The sequence below is a fragment of the Hyperolius riggenbachi genome, chromosome 6, assembly GCF_040937935.1.
Source record: "Hyperolius riggenbachi isolate aHypRig1 chromosome 6, aHypRig1.pri, whole genome shotgun sequence".
Lineage (NCBI taxonomy): Eukaryota > Metazoa > Chordata > Amphibia > Anura > Hyperoliidae > Hyperolius > Hyperolius riggenbachi.
This window is the reverse complement of record NC_090651.1, coordinates 250,506,409-250,533,236: the sequence shown is the minus strand read 5'-3', so window position 1 is coordinate 250,533,236 and position 26,828 is coordinate 250,506,409. Positions and strand designations below refer to the sequence as shown.

Sequence of the window (26,828 nt, the reverse complement as noted above, 5' to 3'; positions counted from 1 at the left end):
GTGAACTAGACTAGACGTAATCACCATGCTCCCTTCCAGTGACTGAGTAAGCATTACCTTGTACTCATACTGTGCTGCATGATCTGGTTTGCATGTATTCCTCTAATGTCTTATTGCAGTATGTCACCCCTAAATATTTTCTGTAACCTTAACTAGTGTCAAGTGCTGCATAATATGTTAGCGCTTTATAAATGCAATAAATAAATAAATAAAATTACATACTTACCTCCTTATCAGTTCCTCTCAGAAGGTCAGCATTTTCTTCTAACGATTCCTTTCAATTCCAACTAAACCTAGTCATACTTGTCTCTCAGGAAGCTGAAAGCCTAAGGGCCTATTTCCACTACACGCAGATTGGATACAGAATGGATGCAGAAAAACTTCAATAAAAGCCTATGGGCCTGTTTCCACTTTTTCTGATGCAGATTTTCCCATAGGCATTCATTGGAGTCAGTTTTTCTGCATCCAATCTATGTGTAGTGGAAATAGGCCCTTAGGGGCCTTTCCTCTATATCAGTTGCTGTCAGTTATAAATGAAAAGACAACTGATGTGCAAGGTAATGCTCATGTTTCCCTAAGGCTCACGTGAGCAATATTACACGTTAACGGAGTGCTGACCCGGAAGCTGTTACAGGGTCATTGCCATTTTTAAAATGGAGGACAGAGAATTCCATTGATCACAGAGGACAAATAGGATGTGGGAGAGGAGAAACAGATGGATGAGTAGACTACACGGGATGTAAGCATGACATGTATATTTATTTTGGCTTTTATTTTTCAGTTCAGGTTTCCTTTAAAGGGAAGGTTCAGGGAGGGTGGGGAAAAAATAAAAATCAATTTCCACTTACCTGGGGCTTCCTCCAGCCCGTGGCAGGCAGGAGGTGCCCTCGCCGCCGCTCCGCAGGCTCCCGGTGGTCTCCGGTGGCCGACCCGACCTGGCCAGGCCGGCTGCCAGGTCGGGCTCTTCTGCGCTCCAAGTCCTTGTACTTCTGCGTCCCATGCCGGCGCTCTGACGTCATCGGACGTCCGCTGGGCTGTACTGCGCATGCGCAGAACTACTGCGCATGCGCAGTACAGCCCGGCGGACGTCCGATGACGTCAGAGCGCCGGCGTGGGACGCAGAAGTACAAGGACTTGGAGCGCAGAAGAGCCCGACCTGGCAGCCGGCCTGGCCAGGTCGGGTCGGCCACCGGGAGCCTGCGGAGCGGCGGCGAGGGCACCTCCTGCCTGCCACGGGCTGGAGGAAGCCCCAGGTAAGTGGAAATTGATTTTTATTTTTTCTCCACCCTCCCTGAACCTTCCCTTTAAAGATTCCAGAAGCCAAATCTTGCAGCTTGAATATGTAACCTGTACAAAAGGTTTTACAACTAGTGGCTGTAGTTTAACCAGATGCAATGAGTGCCCAAAGCAATCATCAGGACTGGCTGTTTAAATATTGGTAGCTTCTTGCATTAGGAAAATCAGGAAATGTTGTTGGCTTTAGGTCAGTTAGGCCCCTTTTACACTTAATCAGTTGGTATGCGTTAGTGTGCGTTAGTACGCGTTAGTGCGCGTTTTTTCCATAGCAGTGCATTGGGAAGATTTCAGTTAAAACACGTTAATTGTGACCTGTGCCATAGGAAAACACTGGCGTTATTTTAAAATTCCGTTTTCTTTCAGTTATAACTGAGAGTAACTGATTAAGTGTAAAAGGGGCCTTAGGGTTAGGAGAGGTATTGGGTTAGGGTAGTGTTAGAAATAGATCAGGATGCAGGATAGTTAGGCATTGTTTCAAAACTGTAAGTTAGGGTTAGACATAGGTGAAAAGTCTAGACTAGACATTTTGGAAGGAGTTATGTAAAACTCCAATCTAATGTGGGGCCACTAGTAATTTATAAGCAAAAATTCATAATTAACATTATTTAACTGAAATAAGATATTTATTGTAATAGGACATAAAAGTGGATAGCAAAAAGTTACTTCTGTATTTGGCATTTGCTTTCACCAGTATATTGCTTTTTGGTAGTAGTGCCCCGAGACTGACTAATATATAATGTTTGTAAACATGTTATATCTACCTAACTGGCACACATGCAATACATGCACAATTCTTGTACACTCTAACTATCCCAGACTAGGTAGCAGCAGTGTCGGACTGGGAGCTGGAAAAGCTAAGGAAATTCACTTGCTGGCCAAGCAGCAGTAATCAAGTGTTGCTGCTCACAGTGAAGACTTGCTGTAGGTTCTAGCCACATATCGCACCAGTGTGGTAAAGCTCACTTATCTGTCCTAATTTCTAAAGCAAGTCATTTTGGTGCAAGTTCTTCCCTGACCTGGGTATCGCCATAGACATAATGTTATGTCTATGGCCGCGCAGCAGTGTAAAGGTGACGATACAATAAAATGATCCGATTTTACAGTAAATTAGATAAATATGATCAGATCTCCCAAAAAAAAAAAATCAATAGCTTTTTTTACATTCGACTGAAAAATCCAATCGGATTTCCCATTTTTTTTTATTTTTATCGATCCGGAATGCTGGAAATTTTTCTTGTATGGTGTGTGTTAGATTGTCAGTTTATTAATATACACAATGTAATATGCAAAACGTATGAAAGCGCTCACAAGGACATACAAGTATAAATTTTAACAACAAAAGCCCCTTAGGGCAGACTAGAGAATGGATAAACACCAAAGTGCAATATATGCCAAAGTGCAATAAATGCGGTGGAGCGCTAGCCTTTAGAACAGTTCAAATGTAAATGAGTGATAGAAAACAGCGCTCAAAATCCAGTCCCTCAGGCAACAGCCTTAGTTGATCTTCACAGTGGTAGGTAAACACAGTTCATAAATGAGGGTAAGTGACAAACCACAGGGAGTAATAACACCCCCCCCCCCCCCCCAAAGTAGAGCGACTCACCAGATGGAGCGGCCTGAACGGGCCCGTCTACGCCTTAGGGGTATAAGCCACCCCTCAGCTTTTCCTGGCAAACACCTCCGCTGTCGTCCTCAGATGTGCAGTAACTTGAGGTAAAAACAAAAAGCAAGACGCTTCACATAGCGTAAAAGGGGACAAACTCCCAAGTTTTATTCAATAAAAGCGATTAAAAACAACCCAGCAGTAGCTATTGCGGTGTAGGGCTGGTCAGTGATCGGCAAGAGTGCGCCTGTGAGCGGTGTAAGCCGCTTATCACCCAGACTAAAAGCCGCAAGGCAAACTACCGCTGGTGACACAAGGTAGCGTGCGCCGACCAGTCACCGCGTCCGATGACGTCAGGCGTAACGCTGCTCCGTAGCTCCGCCTTACGCGTTTCGTCGCTATGGCGACTCATCAGAGGCTACGGAGCCCAGGGAGCAGCGTAAATTTATAGTAAACAGGCGTGCGCTCTAGTGGCAATCTCTGTCTACTCCCACACAGCTTACATGATATTTAAAACATGGCACAGCCCAAAATTTAGACAAATGCAGCATAATAGATAAGCAAAGTTAATAATAATAGATTTCTATTATAATAAAAGACAGCGCAGGTCATAAAGATCATTATTAAGCAGACTGCAATCTCTATAAGGACCCTAGGGGTCAGCAGCAAACATACTCAAATTAGGACATGTAAACTAGGTCATGCATTCAACTGCACATACAAGTTTACTAGGAAAACGGTGGTCAGGGCCAACCATAATATTAAGCTATAGGCATAATATACATTCAACAGGCATGATATGCATGAAAATAGTGGATAACCCCCGAGAAATAAAGCTCAGGTTTGATATTCAGATCAAAAGCTGGAAAGTACAATTACATACACAATAAATCGAAGCACCACCCAAACTGCAACACCCCCAGCAGGCCAAAGACACAACACACCACAAAAGGCTACCGGTCTTAACTGTTGCTGATGTAGCAATTAAGGTCTATATCTATATTCAAGCCATTTGGCTCCAGTACACCCATTCTATGAATCCATTGGGTCTCCAGTTTTGAAACCTCGCGGGTGCGATTGCACCCCCTCCAATGTACTTTAACCTTTTGGATCCCACACACTCGCAAACTGCGAGAACAAGAGCCATGGTGGGTGGAAAAATGCCTCGGCACACTATGTTGTTGAAAACTCTTCCCAATTTTATAGATGTGCTCTCCCCACCTCTTGTGCAATGCCCTCGTGGTTCTCCCAATATATTGTAGTCCACACCCACACCAGAGTAAGTATACTGCATAGGGGGTGCTGCAAGTCAAAAAATCCCTAATTTTAAAGGACAGGCCATTGGCATAGGAGTTAACTACTTTGGTCCTAACGGTTAGTCCCTCCCTGCAGGCACGACAGTCTCTGCAGGGGTAAAAACCAGGGGTCTGCCAAGGGTTAGTCAAGGGTCGGGGTGGGTTCACACAACTAGGTGCCAAATGATCTTTAAGATTTCTGGCACGTCTATAGATGAAACGGGGAAAAACAGGTATGTGGCTCTTGAGGGTAGGGTCCTGTTGTAGTATGGCCCAGTGTTTCCTAAAGATCCCCTCTACTGCTCTAAATTGACTGTTCCCCGTTTCATCTATAGACGTGCCAGAAATCTTAAAGATCATTTGGCACCTAGTTGTGTGAACTAGTTTGTCCCCTTTTACGCTATGTGAAGCGTCTTGCTTTTTGTTTTTACCTCAAGTTACTGCACATCTGAGGACGACAGCGGAGGTGTTTGCCAGGAAAAGCTGAGGGGTGGCTTATACCCCTAAGGCGTAGACGGGCCCGTTCAGGCCGCTCCATCTGGTGAGTCGCTCTACTTTGGGGGGGGGTGTTATTACTCCCTGTGGTTTGTCACTTACCCTCATTTATGAACTGTGTTTACCTACCACTGTGAAGATCAACTAAGGCTGTTGCCTGAGGGACTGGATTTTGAGCGCTGTTTTCTATCACTCATTTATATTAATATACACACCCTAGCAATTTTCTCACAGTTTTAAATCATTTTTATCATAACTGGGGAAAAAATGAACATATGTGTGTGGTACATTGGTCATATTTTTAAAATTTTTGCAATTCTTAATTGAACAGATATTTAAAAAAACTGTATGGTGTGTGGCCACCTTAATTCAGATGATGGCGATCGCCGGATGCCTAAACCCGATCACATAAAACATTGCTTCTATAACCCTTACCTGAATGAGGGGGAAAGAACTCGAGATGAGAAAATAAACATCTAAATGAGATCTTTCTTGACTGGAAAATGAAAATTTTAAGAAAAGCAAGTAGTTATCACTGGCAAGGTTTTGTAATTGAATCAGTAGATGGGTAAAGGTGCGTACACACACACTACTGCCGGCAACGATGGGTCGGTCAGACCCTCCTGCTGAGCGGACGTTCAGCCGACAGTAGCACGTGTGTACTCGCTGTCGGCAGACTGATAAGGTTGTTTCTGAACGATCCACTCAGTAGATCGTTCAGAAACAGCCTTATCAGTCCGCCGACAGCGCGTACACACGTTACTGTCGGCTGAACGTCCGTTCAGCAGGAGGGTCTGACGGACCCATCGTTGCCGGCAGTAGTGCGTGTGTACGCACCTTAATTGTTAAACTGCGTAAAAAAACCCCAAATATCTAAAGTGTTTCCTTATTGTTCCAAATGTGAAAATTCTTGAAATATTTTTTTAAACATTATAAATGATTGGTATACCCAACTCCTCCGCCTTTCATTTTCTTGCACTTTCAATTCACAAGAGCAGTAGTGTAAATAACAGCGTCTTCCCTGTGCCTGCGTCATTCATCAATGCACAAGAATGACACATGAACTCTGCTGCTCTGAACACCAAGTTGTAGATTCCTTGCAAGATTAGCACATTGTTTTCTTGCCCTTCAGGGTGTAGATTTCACACACATCCAGCAAGAGATGCACATACTTCAAAGGACTTTCCCACATAAATGTCAGGACTCATGTATAACTGCATGCAACAGTTCCTCCATTTCAATGATTAACCTGTGATCCGGATTTACAGCCTATTTATGACCCAGATAAGAAGAACTCCTTCCTTGTTTTGTTGACACAAACATCAGTTGAAATCAATGATAGGTGGAGTCTCTATAACAGAGTTTCATAGCTAGCTTATGACAGCTGAAGTGCTATCTTAAAGTGGACCTGAACTCTTACTGGACAGAAGGAAAACATAGAGAAATGCACCCTGTATGTATTTAGAGAGTTTAGCCGAATTACCCCTCATCTATGACTTTATCACCACTAAGCAAAAGGCATCACACCATGAAGACCAAGGAGCTCTCCAAACAAGTCAAGGACAAAGTTGTTGAGAAGTACTGGTCAGGGTTTGATTATAAAGAAAAAATCTAAAGCTTTGAATATTCCCTGCAGCACCATTATATCCATCACCATCAAATGGAAAGAACATAGTACCACAACAAACCTGCCAAGAGAAAAACACCCACCAAAACTCAGACCAGGCAAGGAAGACATTATTCAGAGTGGCAGCACAGAGACCAAAGGTAACCTTACAGGAGTTGCAAAGTTCCACACCAGAGACTGGAATATCTGTCCACTGGACCACAACAAGTCTTCCAGGGATTTGAGACTGGTATGGAGGTTCACCTTCCAGCAGGGCAATGACCCAAAGCATACTGCTAAAGAAACACCCCAAAAACAATTAAATGTGTTGGAATGGCATAGTCAAAGTTCAGACCTCAATCCAGTGCAGAATCTGTGGTCAGACTTGAAGACTGCTGTTAACAAGCAAAAACCATCCAACATGCAGGAGTTGGAGCAGTTTTGCCTTGAGGAATGAGTGAAAATCCCAGTAGCAAGATGCGGTAAGCTCACATAGACTTATCCAAAACAACTTGCAGCTGAAATTGCGCAAAAGGTGCCTCCGCAAAGTATTTATTCGCTTTAGGGGGTGAATAGTTACGCACACTGAAGTTTGTTATTTTTTTCTATTTGTTGCTTGCTTCACAATAAACAAAATAATACATTTGTCAAAGTTGTAGGCATGTTCTGTCAATGAAATGGTGCAAACTCTCAAACAATCCATTTTAATTCCAGTTTGTGAAGCAACAAAACATGAAAAATGCCAACCGGGTGAATACATCTGCAAGGCACTGTATATAAATCAATGTTCTAACATCACAGCTGTGGCCTGTGCCTACATTTGCTGCATGCTTATTGCAGGTGTGTGACTGACACTGTTGAAGCATGACATTGAGGCAATTAATATGCTTTAGAACCAGGTCAGAAATGGCAGCTTCCATGATCCCTCAGTAAAAGCCCATTCTAAGTTTATTCCCTGCCGAGGGAGCGAGATGGGGGTCCGCACGCAGACGTACTGTGCATGCGCCGACTGCCCCGACTTGCCAAACTTACGGGGCTTGTAACGGGAGAAGGAGGAGGAAGATGGCGTGTGAGCATTCGCTGTGGAGGGGGCTGGAGGAAGCTCCAGGTATGTATAAATCTTTTTTTAATATTTGTCTCTGGTACACTTTAAGGCTTATAATGTTCCATATATTATGCCTCAACTGTTACTCCCAGATTTCTGACACAAGTGAATAACAGCTGCTAAATGTACCATGTTGGCATCAGGCTGTTACCTAAAAACCCCACCCCCTTCCCAGTCTGCAGAGATGCAGGGTCTGTTTGCTGTCAGCACAAACACTCCATACTCTAAAGCTACATACTCACGGGGGACAATAGTCCCCCGTAGCATGCGGGCACGCGAACAGGGAGCGATAGCTCCCTGCCGGCGACAGCTGTCCACACATCTCGCCAGAAAGGATGCCGGATGCTTCATTCACTCGCGTAGGTCTCCTGTCGCTAGCCCCCGTACGCACGCAGGACTAGCGACAGTTCCGGCGAAGTCGCGGCGACAGCTGTAGCCGGCGATTGAACATGTCAATCGCCTGGCGACAGCTCCGACGGGCAACGGTTCGGGGCACGAGCGTTATACACACGGGCGACTTGTCGCCGCAACACGCGCGTGCCATGTGGCTGCGGCGACGGCCGTACCCCGTGTGTATGGGCCTTTAGATGATATTAATTCAGTAAAGAACAGAAGAACTGTTATTATATGAACAGGTCAGCAATCCATCAATATAGGTGTGTAACTGCTTTATTACAACCGCAAATGTACTATTTAAAATACATAAAGTTGTCTTTCTTATTTTTCTGGACTTCAGCTTAAATTGCAATTTGGATTTCTAATTAGCCATCCATTACTGAAGCTTAGCCTTTTAAACTGAAATATATATATGTGACATATTTAATTAAAGACTTTTTAAAATAATTTATTAACACTAATTACTTTCCTTTTTAAACTAATACTTTTTACTGGTTACTATTCAAGCACTGAACAACGAACAGGGACAGAAATGTAGATAGATAAAAAGATAGCTTGACAGATCTACATACTACTGATTTATATTTTTCAATTAAAATGTTTTCTATTTATAATCATTTATTATTATTTTTTACTTTGAAGACACATATCAGTTTTCTGCTCCCATGCAAGATCTTCCCTGCGTTCAGGTGAAACATATGCATGTCACAAAACCTATGTATGTCTGTGAATTCCATTTAATGGAAAACTAATAAAGCATATATATGTATACTGAGAAAGGAAATTACATTCATAAGCAGGTCAATCACTGGGAGCCTCCTGCATACCAGCTCCAACCCAATTCAAATATTCACGTAACATAGCAAATTCATCTCTATCACACAACACACTGTAGACTGGTTTGTACAGTTACAAGAAATTAACTTTTTGGTAAAAATCTAAATGCAATGAAGCCTATAGGCAAAACAACCCAATTTTCAAGATCCTATTTGGCACTCCCTAAACAGCCTTACCACAAACCCAGAAATCAGCACCTGCTGTTTGGCATTCCTGTAAAACAGCTGTAAACTATTCAACAAATATAGGAGCCTTTTTGGTGATTCATCAAGATGTTGGTAATAGGATCTTCATATACCTGGACAATCAGTAGATCAGCTATGGCCAACTAAATGCTTTGTATGCCTCTGAATAGCCAGTTCCACAACCGTAACTTATTGTTTGTATGTACCTTAAAAAATAATTGAAACCTAGCACCAAATCTCTGCATGCTGCATTAGGCTTTGTTCACATCTAAAATCGAAATCGCAGACGGACGCATTTTGCGATTTTGTGTGTGATTTTTTTTCCCCCTCCTGCCGCTTACCTTTTCACTACGATTTTTTGTAAAGCACTTTTCAAATCGCTTTTGCAGAGCGATTTGTTTTTTTTTACTTCCTGATGCAAGTCAGGAAGTGCGCTATTTGACCCGGAAAAGAATAAATACAATGTGTAATGATCAGCTCAGCGGTCTGCACGGGCAGACAGCTGTTTGTCCATTCTTTAGGTCTGAGTGTTGCAGGTCTCTGGAAAAGAGACCTGTCTTCGCTTTCCAACTTTCAGAGTTGCTCTGCTGGTGAGGAATTTGCATATACTTGTCATGCAAATTGTTTAGCTGCCTCCTTTGATGGCTTGCAGTATAAATACCCTTTGCTCCCAGAATTCCTGGCTGGTCATGATGGTTTGTTCCTGCTAAACTCTCCTGGAGTGTCAGCCTTGCTATTGTTTGCTAAAGATTATCTTAGAGTATTCCTTGGGACTGCACTAGGCTTCCCTTCTAGTGCAGTCAGGTTGTATTATCTGTATTGCCTTGTTCTGTCTCCCTGGCTCGATTGTCTTGCCGCCAGCGGCGATCGACAGGAAATCGTTCTGTCTGTCTGGGAGTGTAAGTCAGAGTTGCGGTTGCTACTGGCTGCTCCATCTGTCTGGATTGCATTCGCCCTAGTGGTAGTGGCTGTGCTTCCTTCCGTATTCTGCCTTAGGGGTGCTAACCAGAGCAGCGGTTGCTACTGGTAGCCCCATCTGTTTGTCTCTCTGGATCGCATCTGCTCTAGCGGTAGCAGCGGTGGTTCCTTCCGTATCCTGCCTTAGGGGTGCTAGCCAGAGCAGCGGTTGCTACTGGTAGTCCCATCTGTCTGTATTGTCTGGTACGAACGCTTGCTGTAGGCTCGGTGAGGTAACCGTTTAGCAATCGTTCGCGTTTCTATTTCATGTTTGTGTTTCACTGGTTAGTTAGGGTGGCACGCTTATCACTGGGCGCCTAACGTGCGGTGATCGTGTCTTAAACGCGTTCGCTGTTGCGATTGAGTGCGGTGTTCGCGTTTAGCTAGCATTTGTTATTTTCCTTGTTGGCTGATGGTGTAATGGTTAAGGGCTCTGCCTCTGACACAGGAGACCAGGGTTCGAATCTCGGCTCTGCCTGTTCAGTAAGCCAGCACTAATTCAGTAGGAGACCTTTGGCAAGTCTCCCTTACACTGCTACTGCCAATAGAGCGCGCCCTAGTGGCTGCTGCTCTGCTCTGGCGCTTTGAGTCCGCAAGGAGAAAAGCGCAATATAAATGTTATTTGTCTTGTCTTGTCTTGTTGTTCTGATCGTTGTTTTGTGCTATGTCTTTCTTGTTGCATTTGTGGTCTGTCTGATTCAGTCTTGTGTCACTATTGGCAATCGCTACACTTGCGATTGCGTTCCCACTTCGTTTCCATTGTTGTGTGTTCACCGTCACTGGGTGGCAACTAGATTGGTGGGCACACATACATTCTGTCTCTGTGCTCTTTCTCTACACTTGTGCTCAGTCTAGTTCGGTCTTGTGTCACTATTGGCAATCGCTACACTTGCGATTGCGTTCCCACTTCGTTTCCGTTGTTGTGTGTTCACCGTCGCTGGGTGGCGACTAGATTGGTGGACACACATACATTCTGTCTCTGTGCTCTTTCTCTACACTTGTGCTCAGTCTAGTTCGGTCTTGTGTCACTATTGGCAATCGCTACACTTGTGATTGCATTCATATTTTGTTTCTGCTGATGTGTGTTCACCGTCGCTGGGTGGCGCCTAGATTGGTGGACACACATTCATTCTGTCCCTATGCTCTCTTTCTTTTAGGGCTATCCAGTCCTGCATTGCTTCAACTCGTGCAATTCTCATCTAACATCTGTGGCCGTGCAGAGGTTGTGTTCATCTGCACTCCACAGCTCCATCTGCCGGTGGGAATCTCCCTCTACAGGTGCATGGCACCATAGCTGGGTTCTCTCTAATTACACGATTGTGGAGGATTTCCGTAGTGTCGGCACGCGTCCTGTGCGCTGACCATGGAAATAATTCCCCAATCGTTACACAATGTATTTATTCTTAAAAGCGCAAACGCCGCACAAAATGATTTTGTGAGCATTTTGCGTTTTTCCTATACCTTCCTTCTAATTTTCCTGTTTCCTTTTTGGGGACCAGACCCAGCGGGGAAATCCGCAGGCTGGTGAGAGGTTTCTCTTTAAATGGGCCTACCATGAGACCGAGGCTAACTTCCTTTTGAAGTTTTTCTCGGGTGATGTGGGGGAACTCATATGCCGATTTCAGATTTTTACATTGCCTGCCACACTGTAGTCCTCCTGTTGCATGAGTACCTCCTCATCCTCGCCCATGTCCTCCTCACTGGGGCCCTCTACTTCCTCTATCTCGCTGTCCTCTGCCCTCCTGGCCTGATTTATGTTACTGCTGCTGTTGTCATGCTGGGGGAAGCTGGGCAGTGCATCTGCAGGCTTGGTCCTGCTCTTTCTCCCTGCAATGTGTCCCTTTTCTCCTCTCATCGCCCCCCCCCCCTTATTTCTGTTCTTTGCAGGGGTACCGTTTTCATATGGCCCACGTGCTTTCTGTAGCCGGTGTCCATCTTGCCATGGGTCAGACCCATCCCTGCCTCCTTGCTCCGCCCCCCGCTTCCTGAGCAGCCGGGCAACAGCGTGCGCTGTCGGCTCCTGCCAGTTCTTCAACCTGGCTGCTTCCCCTGCCTGCCCCCTGCCTGCGAAGTGCGGGGGGGCATCTCTGTGCTGGTCCCGCCACTTGCGCTCTCCGCTGAGTGCCACCATCCTGTGCAGACTGGGGGATGCACTCTTGGGACCTCCTGCGCCCAACTTGTGAGCTGGACGAGCTGAACCTAGTGGGGGCCTTCCGTGAGTTCCGTTTCGGAGGCTGCGTTGCCTCCTGATCTCCAGGTAAGACTCTCACAGCCCCCGTGCGGCTATCCGGGTTGCTGCCGATCAGCTGCAGCTGCTCGTGTATTCATTGCAGCCCTTGCGCTTCTCCTCTGGCCCACACACTTTTGACCAGCTGCTGCAGTGCTACCTCCATTCTTTAGGCAGATGTCAAATTTAAAGAGCTCCGGAGTTCAAATTTAAAGAGGAAGTTCCTCCCTGCTGCCTGTTTTAAATTCACCTGGCTGCCCTGCCTCCTGGAACCACCTTTTTACCTGTCTGGCCTATCAGCTCCTGCCCCCTGGCCTCTATTCTCCGCCCATGTCATGCCCCCCATCGCTTAGCAACGGCTGCTCTAGTGGATTCCTTAAACGGTGACCACTACTAAGGACTGAGACCAAAGCTTAGTAAGCTAGAAAAACAGATGCTATTATTCTCCAAAGCTGATAAAAAACCCATTGTACAATACTCACATCTGGGCCCTTATAACAGGAACCCTTTAAGTATATCTCGCATACCGTGTACATGCAGTACACTAAAATCAATGTGCAGTGTAGGAAACAGATGCCATGTCTTCAATCCCTACTAGTTTCAGCCTGCTTGTGCTTTATTAGCAAGTTGTTCAGCTTAAAAATAAACAAACACAAAATAAATCCTAGCCCTCTGGCTCCTAAACACCTCACTAGGTTAGGTTATGCTAACTGGTCTAAACAAGAACAATACAAAATATTGGTATTTTTAGCAAAGGGAAAAACACAGAGCAACTTAAATCAGTAGTATTTTCTCATCAGCTTATAGGCCAAGGGCTGCTTTTCTTACAATCTTCTGTGTCAGACTGAATGCAGAACCCCACCCAATCTCAGGCCTGCTGGACTAAATAACTCACCTGTGTAACAACAAAGGCTGAAAAACATCCCGGACTGGACCGGTTGGCAGGGGAACCCACCCTACTCTTCCCTGGCCAACTCCAGGACCCTAACTGGATTTTCTTTTCCACACAACTTGCAGAAAAAGAAAACCTGCACTTTCCTGGCTGGAGTTTTTAGAAAATACAGCACTGGAGTCTGGCCGAAATATAAACACCATCCCAGACCCTTTCTGTAAAGCACTGTGACACCTTGTCATGGGGGATTTGCAGAATGGCCTTTATTTTTTATAAAGACACTCCCTGAAAAGGATTTATACAAAGAACCACCATTCACTAAGTGCTTTTTAAAATAAAGAAAATCCTGAGAACCCCCCATGAGAAGATGGGCTGCTCCAAAATCTGTCGTTTCTGTCAGATTTCTACTACCTACTATAAGTAACAGCAACATAAGAGAAAAGTACTTTATGGCTCATTTTACTCTGAAAGAAATGTACTTCTTATTTTAATGTGTTTAAAGCGGAATATAACCCTGCATTTCAACTTTGCTCTAAAACATTATTTACAGTATATTATATGCAACCAGCATTTTTTTTTTACTAGACCAGCATTGGAAGGGTTACACAGGGCTTTAAAGTTCCTGGAGATTTCTGCAGACGCATCCGAAGCTCAGATAGTTACATTTTGTTTACATAAATGTATCTAAGTGTTGAATGTGACTTATCTCTCTGACTGAGCTGGAGGACAGCCAAAGAATGTAACATTCAACACTTAGATACATTTATGTAAACAAAATGTAACTATCTGAGCTTCGGATGCGTCTGCAGAAATCTCCAGGAACTTTAAAGCCCTGTGTAACCCTTCCAATGCTGGTCTATTAAAAAAAAATGCTGGTTGCATATAATATACTGTAAATAATGTTTTAGAGCAAAGTTGAAATGCAGGGTTATATTCCGCTTTAAATGTATTCTAAATTGTATGTTTTTGCAATATTGGTTCTTAACCACTTGACGACTGAGGGTTTTTTCCCCTTGTAGACCAGAGCAATTTTCACCTGTCAGCGCTCCCTCCTTTCTTTCGCCAATAACTTAATTACTACTAATCACAGCGTAATGATCTATATCTTGTTTTTCTTGCCACCAACTAGGCTTTCTTTGGGAGGTACAGTATGCTAAGAATTATTTTATCCTAAATGCATTTTAACATGAATAATAAGAAAAAATTATTTCTCCATTTTTGGCCATTATAGTGTTAAAATAAAACGTTCTACTGTGGATAAAAGCCACACATTTTATTTGCCCATTTGTCCCGGTTATTGCAACGTTTAAAAAATTTCCCTAGTACAATGTATGGCGCCAATATTTTATTTGGAAATAAAGGTGCATTTTTTCAGTTTTGCGTCCATCAGTAATTACAAGCCCATAAATTAAAAAGTAATAGTTATATACCGCCTTGACATACATTTTAAAAAAGTTCAGTCCCTAAGGTAACTACTTTTTTTTATGTACATTCCCCCCCCCCCCCCCTATATAAAAAAAAAAGTTTGGGTACTATGGTAGGGTGTGGGAGGGAAATAGTTAATTATAAAAGTCAGTGTTGGGATTTTTATTAAAAATTATGGTGTAATTTACTATTTGGCCACAAGATGTCATCATTTCCGATTTATGTACGTAAGCACGTGAATCGGAAGTAATGCGTGGCACTTAACAACAGGAAGATACAATGAATGCCGGCGTCTCGCAGACGCCGGTATCCATTGAATCGGGGACTTAGATTTATGAATGGGAACTGTGGTCCCATTCATTAAGCTCCCCGCTAAGCGGCGGTAACGGGAGCGAGCGGCAGACTTGTATTCACGGCCCTGGTGCATCCTGTAAACTTTGCAGGGCCGTGAATATACTGCACGGCGTGCAATAAGTAATTATATGTCAATTGTTCTGCATATTTTTGAAGCTCTGAATAGAGGAAAACAGGATGCAATTTATAAACTATAAGCACAGCAATTTTTTATAATGTCTTACTTTATTTCTCACAAAGCATGTAAGGGGCATATGTATTAATTTCTGTGCAGACCTTGTCTTGCATTTCAATGTCATCTACATTAGATCACTGTCTGCTACACATTTCTCCCTCCCTGCTGTTCCACAGCGAGGCCTGAGCAATCCTCCTGCGCAGGTTACCCCGAGCTCAGTTCGGGATAACCGGCAAGAAGTTTAAGAGGCTTCAGAGTCTCTTTAAAGGAACACTATAGATCTATATATTTTTTTCAATTGAGATAGGAATTGTTTGGGAAGTGCTGCTAAGTACTTGTGTATACATTTCACTGGCAACCTCTTTGTTTACTGTTATCAAAATACTTTCAAACTTTACTGATGCCAAAACTGACGGCAGACTGAGCCATGAGGAGAGGGGAAATTCCCCTCACACTTGACAGTTAACCCTGTGTGTAACTGTGAGAGAGAGAAAGCGCACAGCTTTTGTCACAGCTTTTCATCCTGTTTTTGTTTTCTGAGAAAGATACTCTGTAGTCTGATATGCAACACTGGCTGTGCATTGGAGCAGACACCCCTTCTGCAATTGATTTGTCCCAATATAGCTAAATCCTACTCTCAATAAATTAAAGCTTTTGCCTCTGATATTTAACATGAAAAGTAGAAAAATGTTTACCAGCTACTTAGACATTATTTGTACATTGTCATTTTAGAACACTTGGGCATTGATAGTATTCCTTTAATTATGATAGCATGTATTATTTTAAAGCTATAATGGCTGAAAACTGAGAAATAATTATGTTTTTCCATTTGTTAGTTAATATTCCCGCTAAAATGCATTTAGAAAAAAATAATTCATAGCAAAATGTACCACCCAAAGAAAGCCTAATTGGTGGCGGAAAAACAAGATATAGATCAATTAATTGTGATAAGTAGTGATAAAGTTATTGGCGAATGAACGGGAGGTGAAAGTTGCTACGATGCATAAGGTGAAACAACACTGAAAGCTGAAGTGGTTAAAGGGGTTCTGTGGAGGGTTATAAAAACAGAAAACTGACACTTACCAGGGGCTTCTATCGGCCCCCTGCAGTTGTCATGTCCCACACTGACCCCGCTTCCGGTCCCGGTCTAATTATTTGTCTAACTAGACGAATACTGCTCACTCCCGCTCGCGTCCCTGGGAGCTTACTGCGCTGGCGCAGTAAGAGAAAACCTTGTACTGCACCTGCGCAGTGAGCTCCCAGAGACGAGAGCGGGAGTGAGCATGCACACGGCCACGCAGCTGCAGTTCTATTACCCGAATAATTAGACCGGGACCGGCAGGGGGGAACGAAGGATCGTAGGAGGACGGCGTGCAACATGACAGCTGCAGGGGGCCGATAGAAGGCCCAGGTAACTCAGTTTTGTGTTTTTATAACCCTCCACAGAACCCCTTTAAGTAGAAAATAAGGTAAAAAAAAAAGACTTCAGTGTCTCTTTAAGGATGTATGTCTGTACAGGACTCCCTAGCATATCCTGAGAACTTTTTGCCTTGAATTCACACCATAGTTCCATCCTATCCCTCCATGTTGTACCAGCAGCTTTGTATATAATTCCATGAAGAAAAATGGTGCATATTTACCAAAGCCAGTGTAAGAAAAGCTTGAACAAAACAGGTGCTAAAGTTGTTCAGAGTGACCAGTCAGAATCCTTGATCTGGGTATCACCAGTTTTGGTACAATTCAGTGGTTTTGCTAAATCTGCCTCAGGCCCATTCACACTTAAAAGCGCAAAACGCCGGCGATTACCGCTGGCGTTTTGCGGGAGTGATTCTTCCTTGATTACACGTGGTAAAATCACTGGACACTGCGGCGATTTTTTTCGCGATCGAGCTTAGCGCTTCTATAGCACTAAAACGTGATCTGCGGGAAATCGCCTGAAAATGGTGCAGGCTATGTGTTTGCGTTTGCTGATTTACGTTAATCGCCGGCGATTAACACAAATCGCCCAAGTAAGAACGGGCCCATAGGGTTTTATAGCACTAGTGCTTTAAAAAGCGCTAGCGCGTTTTGCTGAAATTGCTGGCAAAATGCTCTAGTGTGAATGGGCCCTAACTGTGCTTGGCATGGTTCTATTGTGCCCCTTTCTTAGGAAAATGCATAGGAGTTGATGTCTAAAACAGGCTCTACCTCTCACAGCCCCAAAAAACTTACTGCCTGGTAGGTGAATTTGAGCTGGCCCTAGAATGTGGTAGAAAAATTAGGCTGTGAAAACCTTCTAGGAGCAGTGTATGGTGTGGTTGGTTCAATGGTTTCTTAACCACTTAAGTACCAGTGGTCTCTGCCCCCTTAAGGACCAGAGACAGCTGGTACCAGAAACGGCGGAATAGCGACAAATCGCCGCACTTACCCTCCGCAATCAGGAACCTGGGCCACTCACTCTGCTGTCTCTATGACGGCAGAGTTTCTGTGAGCCAATCAGGAGCCGCTTTCATTGGCTCCTGATCCTGTCTATCAATGTAAGCCAATGGGAGCAGCTTACGTTGATAGACAGGGTCAGGAGCCAATGAAATCGGCTTCTGACCCGCTCACAAGGCACTGCCGTTACAGAGACGACAGAGCGAGTGAGCTGCGGCGAGATAATCGGGAGCGACGAAAGCGGCAAACTCGCGCGGCATCGGTTGATTAAATTCTACGCCCCGGCAGCCATCAAAACAGGGCATAGATTTTTTTTTTAAAGATTCTTTATTTTTTAATTTTCAACATATAGAAAGACATACATTTACATAACAGAAAGTCTTAGCTGACCTATTGGTACATTAAGCAAAAAGAGCTGGTCAGCCATCAGTGCCACCCAGCAGAGCATAGTATAGCCAACAATAGGGCAACATAAGTTCAGCATCCAACAATGTCATAGTGAATTCAAATATACTACAGCAGTAGTAGCCTCTGTTATGTGAATAGTTATGAGCCATCCGGCTTTAGATTATTTACCAAAGTTGGGCAACCGCACCCTCGGGGATCATACAACCGGGTACCTGCTATAGTAAACAGTGAATGGCCTTCTTTCTCCCATTTCCTGTCTGTGGGCTGACAGAAAAGAAAGGGGATAAAAGGTCACCAGGACATGGTGATATTGATGTATAGCAAGAGAAGAGCAAGAAAAAGAAAAAAGGAAAGGAGAAGAAGAGAAGAAAGGAGAAGGAAGAGAAGCAGCCGGTGGGTCGGGGAAGGGTACCAAACACCTCCTAGGGAGTATCCATGTTTCCCAAATGAAATGTTAGGGGTTATGCTTTAGGTGTCTTAAGCAGACATAATGGTGGTGTATTGTGGGGACTCCTTAAATTCAAACCACCAAAACCATGTTTTCCAAAACTGTTCCGATCTGTCATGTATGGTAGAGGTCAGGTCTTCTAGCTGGCAAATTCGGTCTACCTCCTTCAGCCAATCCATTATACCAGTTGGATCTTGTGACTTCCATCGTCTGGCTATCAGCGCCTTGGCTGCATTGACCAGATGTCTGGTGAGAGATTTTTAATATTTTTTAATAGGCCATGAATTATGGTGAAGGAGGAAAAACTCTGGGGAGTCCGGAGGAAGAAAATCTGTCAACTTATGCATCTGGGACCGTACTTCATGCCAATAGCTTGTGAGACTGGGGCAGGACCAGAAAATGTGCAGCATAGATTTTAATCATCAAGATCCTTAAGTAGTTAAAGAGGAACTGTTGTGAAAATCTTAAAATTTATAACACATACAAATAAAAAGTACATTTTTTCCAGAGTAAAATGAGTCATACATTACTTTTCTCCCGTGTTGTTGTCACTTACAGTAAGTAGTAGAAATCTGACATTACCAACAGGTTTTGGGCTAGTCCATCTCTTCATGGGGGATTCTCAATTCTCAGTAGTTACACTTCTTTGGCAGTTGGACGGAACAACTGCCATTCACGAAGTGCTTTTTTAAAATACCGTATTTTTCGGACTACAAGGGTCCCTACACACTGCTGCGCTTGCGGTGCGTTTTTAAAAAAGCATGCGTTTTTAAAATCGCAAGGTCTTTTGAAAAATAATGAAAATCGTGATGACCTTTACACACTGGTGCGATGCGTTTTAGAAAAACGCAATCGCAGTGCCTGCTGCGCTTTTTTAAGCGCAGCGCTTGAAAAACGCATGAAAAAACGCAATGCATTGCGATTCCATTGCGTTTTTCAGAAGTCAGTATCCCAGAAGACTCTGCAATTTCCTACATGCACTTGCGATTTTAAAAATGCATGCGCTTGCGATTTTGCTTGCGTTTTTCAGTGTGTACAGGTCCTATCCCAGAAGACTCTGCAATTTCCTGATTCCTGTTGAAATGTAAACTAGAAAAAAAACAAAGGATTCTTTAGCCAATCAGCAATTACAAGAAAAACGCAAACGCATCAAAAACGCAGACAATGCAATTTTGAAACTACATGCACTTGTGATTTTAAAACCGCATGCGCTTGCGATTTTGCTTGCTTTTTTCAGTGTGTACAGGCCCTAAGACAGTCCTGGCCATTAGACACACCTAGGTTTAGAGGACAAAAACCAGGGAAAAAAATATATGAAAAAAAAAATGATGTCCTCTTTGTACCTTATGCCCCCTTGTGTCTACCTGTGTCCTCCTTTGTCCCCCTTTTTTCCTCCTGTATCCCCCATGCGTCTTCCTCTATGTCCCTTTGTGTCCCCCTGTGTCCTCCATTTGTCCCCGTGTCCTCCTCTGCCCTCCTCTGCATGGGCACAGTACAGGGAGTCCCCGACATTGTGGCAGGTTGGAGGTTCGTATTGGCAGGCAGTCAAAAGTCAGGAACTCCCTGCATTTGGACTATAAGACGCAGTGACCTTTTCCCCCCAAAAGAAAAAGTGAGTCTTATAGTCCAAAAAATACAGTAAAGAAAACCCTGAGAAATCCCCCTCCCCCCATTTTACTCTGGAAGAAACTTACTTCTTATTTGTATATACAGTATTAACATGTATTTTAAATTTTAAGATTTTCGCGACAGAGGTCCTTTAAAGCACTGCAGAAAACGTGTCTGCATTACATACATTAATAACATAAATAAAGGAAAATGCTAACTGTCAGGATACTATCCTGATCTTTTAGCTTCAGTACCCTTTCTGAGTTACTAACTAGGAAAAAGCATGGAGCGAGAGAGATCCGAGAAAGTACACCTGCCAGATGATGAACATGGAGATCAGCATTGCTGATCTCTAGTCACACTAGAGCAAGCATGCAGCCTGTGGATTTGCATACTTCTTGGTCAGTCATTCAGCACATACAGTTGGAGGGTCAACACAACAGCAAGAAAAAAAGCATTTTGTAAAATGCCACCAGCAAGACAGCCTCCATGCTCCTCACAAGCACAAGCATCAGATGAGTACAATCTTTTAAAGGGGCGCTGTGACAAAAAATTTAAAATATGTGCAAACATATACAAATATGAAGTATGTTTTTTTCCAGAGTAAAATGAGCCATAAACTACTTTTCTCCTATGTTGCTGTCACTTACAGTAGGTAGTAGAAATTTGACAGGAACGAAAGGTTTTGGACTAGTCCATCTCTTCATGGGGGATTCTCAGGGATTTATTTATTTTCAAAAGCACTTACGTGAATGGCAGTTGCTCTGTCCAAGTGCCAAAAAACTGTGTAGCGAGCAGGGCAGCTGGCCAGCATTAATGTTTAAATCCTTTTTAGGGAATATCTTTATGTGCCCCTCTATGTCTCTCTCTGTGCCCCCTCTTTCTCTCCCTGTGCCCCAAGCTGCAGCAGTGCTGGTCATACCTTCCAGCATGAGTCCAGCGATGCCCATCTATCCACTTCGCCTCCTGCAGGCTCTAATGCACGGCACACTGTATGTCATGTGACATACAGAAACCAGGAAGTATGCCATACACAAGAGCCGGCAGACAGCGAGAGAGGACGGACAGCGTTGGACTAGTGTGGAAGATATGTCCAACACTGCCAATGCTGCGGGCCGCACATGCCGGGACTTGGGGGGAAGTTTGAAGCCGCTTCTTCAAAGTTCCCCATGCAGAAATGATGTCATTGCGATATTTGCCGCTTTGATGATTCCGAAATCATGATCTTGGTGATCGAGATTTCGGTTTCAATTTGGTTTATCGTTCAGGCCTAGCTGATGCCATTTTGGATTATATCCGACAATAGCATTTCCAACGGCAGCCGTATTGTTCCTTGTTGGACATAGTCTGACATCAGGAGCTAGGTAGAACTGCCCACGAAGTCCGACAGTGGATCTGAAGTAGTTAAATGACAAAGAATATATTAGATTCATTGGGTCAGCATTACATCCAGAAAGCTACCATTCACAGCTTCCAAATTTCTGTCATGGCAGGATTTCTTAAGGCCCCTTTCACACTAGCATGGTGCGTTGCTCTCAGTTGCTGCTCATTCTCTGTTCCCCCATCACAGTGACCCTTAAGCTCTATGAGACTGGCCACACTTACTGGGGTGCAACGTGGCTGAACTGCTTACAACAATGCAGAGGCAACCCAGACTCTGCAGTGCATTGCCGAGCAGTACGAGCGGTACCCCATCGCACCCCACCATGAGATTTTTGTCCCCTAGATATGTATGGCTGGGGAAGGAATCATTATTTGTTAGTGAATACTAGCTTGAGCTGGCATCAGCCCAGCATGTGCAGCATGTGAAAAATACCATGTTATTTAATTGCTTTCTTTACTTTATGAGAAAAACAAGTTGAAGCTTGTGTAATAATATTTCTTAGTACCGTGCCACTCTTCCTGACACCCAGTGTTCCAAAATACCCTTAGGCTCGGTTCACATTAGCATCTACCAACTCAACCGGCCGTACGGTTCCGTGATCCGTTCCGCTGAACAGACAAAAAATGCAGCAGGACCCAATTTTCTGGAAACGGAAGGATTTTCAGCACAATAGGATCCTATGGAAAACAGATGTTTTACAGCACACTGGCTGTAAAAACTGACCATTTTCCCGGATCCAGATGGCTGGATCTGTACGGCCGGCTCCGGAAAAAAACGCAGATGTGAACCGGGCCTTAGGGCCTGTTCAGACTGTCAGCGTTTGTAGAACGCGTATAAATTCAAAGAAACGCAAGTTGAAAAACGCATGCGTTTTTCTTGCATTCAAATGCGTTTTCTATTGCGTTTTGCACACACACGTGACCCAGGAAAAAAAAAAGAATTATGGGAACCGCAGAGGGAAACGTACGCTAAAAACGCAATAGTCCATAGACTTTCATTGCGTCCGTTTCTATGCGTGACGCACAGAACTGCGTGCAGCAATGCGGATGAGAAACGTATGCGTCTCATACACATACATGTGAAAGAAGCAATTAGAAAACAGTAGCCGTTTCTATGCGGAAAGTCTGCCTGTACGCGTTCTGGAAAAATGGCTAGGAACGCACATAGTCTGAACAGGCCCTTACCCAACAAACCCCAAACATTCACACTAACTTTATTATAAAAAAAAAAAAAGAAAAAACGGAAGGTCCGCACCAGTCCAAGGTTCCAAACTTTATTCGGACATATACATCAGCAAGACATTAGGACAAGCATCAGAGAGCTGACATGTTTCGAGCCATTCAGGCCCTTAATCAGATCCTCTGAACCACATCCAAAAGGGGGAGGGGACAGAGGAGAAAACCATAGTTTTACAGGTGCAAGGCATATTTCTTCTGAATAGGTACATACAAAATGCATAAAACCACATACACAGAAAATTAAAACATTAAAATGACTTTCACCTCTCCAGATATTCGGATTGTTCGCAGGATCTTCGCACGTTTATTCTCATGGCCGTCGAGTACCTCCTGGCCCACAACTACTTCATGTTTGATGGCCGGTTTTTCCTCCAGAGGCAGGGTGCTTCCATGGGCGCTAAGTTCTCACCATCCCTTGCGAATTTATACATGGGGTGGTGGGAAGAGTGCCATGTCTTTGGGGGAGCCTGCCGTCTGCTGGAGGATGTTGTGTGGTACGGGAGGTACATCGACGATCTGTTAATTATCTGGAGGGGTGATGTGTCGGGAGCGGAATGCCTCATCAGCTATTTTAATCATAATAACCTGAATCTGCAATTCACACATTCGATAGAAGCTGTTTCTATTAGTTATCTAGACATCATCTTGACCGGTAATTTAGACACTGAGGCCATCAGCACTAGGACTTTTAGAAAGCCATGTAGTGGCAACACCACTCTTAGAGCTGACAGTTGTCATCCGGCCCACACGGTACGAGGTATTCCCGTTGGGGAATTCATTAGAGCCAGACAAAATTGCTCAGATGAGGGGGGGGTCTCAGGGTTTTCTTTATTTTTAAAAGCACTTAGTGAATGGCAGTTGCTCCGTCCAACTGCCAAAGTGTACGTGAGCAGCGAGGCTGGTCAGCATCAGTGTATAAATCTTTTTCAGGGAGTGTCTTTATAAAGAATAAAGGCCATACTGAGAATCCCTCATGAAGAGATTGTCTAACCCAAAATCTGTCGGTAATGTCAGATTTCTACTACCTACTGTACGTGACAGCAACATAGAAGTAAAAGTAATATATGGCTCATTTTACTCTGGAAGCAATGAACTTCTTATTTGTATGTGTTTTGAATTTTAAGATTTTCACGACAGTTACTCTTTAAAGAGGAACTGCAGTGAAAATAACGTCATTGCAGAATCTTTCCTCGCCCTGATTTATATTCTGAAATTCATCACAGGTAGCAACATCTTTACTGCAGGCAAGTAATGTCTGCAGAAGGCGATAGTGCTTGCTTGGCTTAGCAGTAGGAAACAGCCGTTTAACAATGCAAAAAGGTTCATAGACAGAAAACTGTCTGGACCATGGTAATGACATCACACTGTTAGAGGGGTTTCACCACAATGTCAGCTAAACAGACCCCCCAATGCATCCTCCATTATGAAAATGGCCATTACCCCAAAATAGCTTTCTGAAAAGCACAGTTAAACTGTAACACTTCAGCCATCGGGAAACATGGACGTTACCTGGCACATCAGTTGTCCTCTCAGCTATAACTGACAGCACCTGATATATAACTGACAGCAACTGATATGTTTCAGTTCTAACAAAAATGTTGTGTCTTTCTCTGGCAAAATGTTGTCAGAACTGAAAGGGATTGTTGTCAGAAGAAAATGGTGAGCTTGTGAGAGGAACTGATAGCAAGGTAACTGTGTAATGTTCATTTTAAGTTACCTCATGTGTTTATTTTAAATAATTTTACTCAGTTCATGTTCCCTTTAAAGCGGAACTGTAGATATAAAATAAACACATTGTTTCACTTACCTGGGGCTTCCCCAAGCCCCCAGCAGCTGTCCTGTCCTGCGCCGCTCCTCAACGAGCCTCCGTTCTCCCGCGGCCAGCTACTTTCGGTTTCACCGCCGGGCAATTGCGCCTGCACGGCTCTGGCCACGCGTATCTTTTCTTCACGTTCCCCGCTATTGCGCTATTCCCCGCTATTGCGAAGAAAGGATACGCTTGGCAGGTCTGCACTGGCCTCGACTTACAAGTCGAGGTACGGGACCGGGCGTCGGCGGGGGAACAGAGACTCGTGGAGATTCGGCGCACGACAGGACAGCTGCTGGGGGCTTGAGGAAGCCCCAGGTAAGTGAACCAATGGGCCTGATTCACAAAGCGGTGATAACTCAGTTATCACGCCTAAAAGACTTTAGGCGTGATAACTTTTGCACCGCTGAGTTAGCACCGCTTTGTGCTCTTTATCGCGCGCAAAGTTTTGCGCAATTCCGCGCGCAGCGCCCATAGGGTTTAATGGGCGCATCGCGCGCACTGCACCGCGCGACTGCGCGCGCAAAACTTTGAGCGCGGGAGTTTCGCGGGAGTTTCATTTTATCATGCCTAAACTGAGTTTAGGCGTGATAAAGGGCTTTTCACAGGCGTGCAAACACTTTGCACCGCTTTGTGAATCAGGCCCACTGTGTTTATTTTATATCTACAGTTCCGCTTTAAGGGCTGAATTTCTAACACTGAATTCTAAACAGCAGCTACAACCCTCCAGAAAGTAACAGCCATTTGATTTTTATCTGGCACAAAAGGTATTCTTTCTGCAACATAACTTGCATCTGTCAGGTTAACCTCTTCTCTCCCTGCACTGCTGGTCACAGCTGCTGAATGCCAGTAACTGTTTGTTCAGCAGCATTAACATGAAGCACCCCAATGCCCCATTATTTCCTCAAACCCACAGGTGAGAAGTTTGATGCTATTACAAACTAAGGGCTTAAAAACTTGTACAAAGATATCGTATGCTTAAATAATGGAGGCGATTATGTGGAAAAATAATCAGATCATACAGTGTGCCCTGATCCAAACTTTTCTCCTAAGTTTTCTCCCAGGATAACATTTTTCATATTCAGTTTTTTTTCATATTCTGTGTTTTTTATTTTTTTTATATTCTGTTTGACATTTTCAAACATACCCTCAAGACCAGGGGTCAGGAACCTTTTTGTCTGAAAGAGCCATAAACGCCACATATTTTAAAATGTTATTCCGTGAGAGCCATACAATATGTTTCAGACTGGGACAGTAGGGCTCACGTTCCTGTTGCCATGGTGAGGTGTAAACAGTTGATCCGCGGGGCAGAGGAAGTGTCAGACATGTCTCCAGCTTCTCTTGGGTTTCAGCAACATCAGCAATTTCTCTGAGAGCCAGACAGGAGAAATACCGACTAACAGCTTGTACAATTAGCTAGCTGACTCAGGGGTTGGTTCACTTTGTAGGACAAGATCCCCGCACTTTGACCCAGTAAGGTTGCCTGTCAAGTGACAGGCAGTCTATTGGGCCAATGAAGGTGTGGGATTTCGTCTTACAAAGTCACTGGACCGGACAGGGTCCAGAGTGGGAAAATTGGAGCAGCCGTAAGTTTTGGGGGTAGCGCGACAAAGTTAAGAGTGCATGCTACAGTACACTACTTTGAAAATTTTACTTGTGCTGCCACACTAAGCTATGCTGCTTGAGCAGTGTAGCTTAGTGAATCACACCCCTAGTGATTTGTCTGAAAACCAGATGTAGCCATCAAAAGAGCCACATCTGGCTCCCAAGCCATAGGTTCCCTACCCCTGCTCAAGACACACCTTTTTAGACAAGCTTATAATTTGCTATAGCTAAAATTTAAAGCTTGCTGCTCCCATCCACCCCTCCCCCCTTCGGTTTTTATTTCACTGCAATTTTTTTTATCAAATGAACATCTATCAGTATTGGTGATGCTTTTCAGTCTATACATCAATTGTATGTATCTGTACTTGTGTCACTGGTTGTCCAGATTGCACAGTATGTTGCTGCTCTTGTATCTATGTCCCCCATTGTTCTAGGTTTTGCACGTTGTAAAGTGTTACGGAATATGTTGGCACTCTATAAATAAAAATAATAATAAAAGAAACAAAAAGTAGGTGAAAAAGTGCTGTCAATAATATTGTGAGTATTTCCTTGCTTTCTTCTGGCTTAAAAGGCATTTTATTGATAATGTGAAAATATCACCTAGGAGAAAACTTGCAGAAAAAGTGAATTGGATAGGGCCCAGTGTGTCTAAAATAAAATAAGTAAAACCTTTGCTTAACCACCTTAGCGGTATGGACGAGCTCAGCTCGTCCATTACCGCCAGAGGGTGCCGCTCAGGCCCTGCTGGGCCGATTTTGATGAAATAAAGAGCAGCACACGCAGCCGGCACTTTGCCAGCCGCGTGTGCTGCCCGATCGCCGCCGCTCTGCGGCGATCCGCCGCGAGCAGCGGCGAAAGAGGGTCCCCCCAGCCGCCTGAGCCCTGCGCAGCCGGAACAAATAGTTCCGGCTAGCGCTAAGGGCTGGATCGGAGGCGGCTGACGTCAGGACGTCGGCTGACGTCCATGACATCACTCCGCTCGTCGCCATGGCGACAGGAGAAGCCAAACACGGAAGGCTGCTCATTGCGGCCTTCCGTGTTACTTTTGGCCGCCGGAGGCGATCAGA

The 26,828-nt window shown here is 44.2% G+C and overlaps 1 protein-coding gene across 6 annotated transcripts in view; it reads right to left on the bottom strand.

The window, feature by feature from the left end:
- PLCH2 (phospholipase C eta 2) overlaps positions 1–26,828 on the bottom strand; it is a 1,280,386-nt gene that overhangs the window by 1,196,544 nt on the left and 57,014 nt on the right. The window contains exon 1 of one of the 6 annotated variants that reach the window (XM_068240680.1): positions 2,900–2,985. The exons of the other annotated variants lie outside the window; for them this stretch is intronic. The gene's annotated coding sequence lies outside the window, so the exon portion shown is untranslated. Of the gene's footprint in view, positions 1–2,899; positions 2,986–26,828 lie in introns of those variants that run through there. 6 annotated transcript variants of the gene reach the window in all.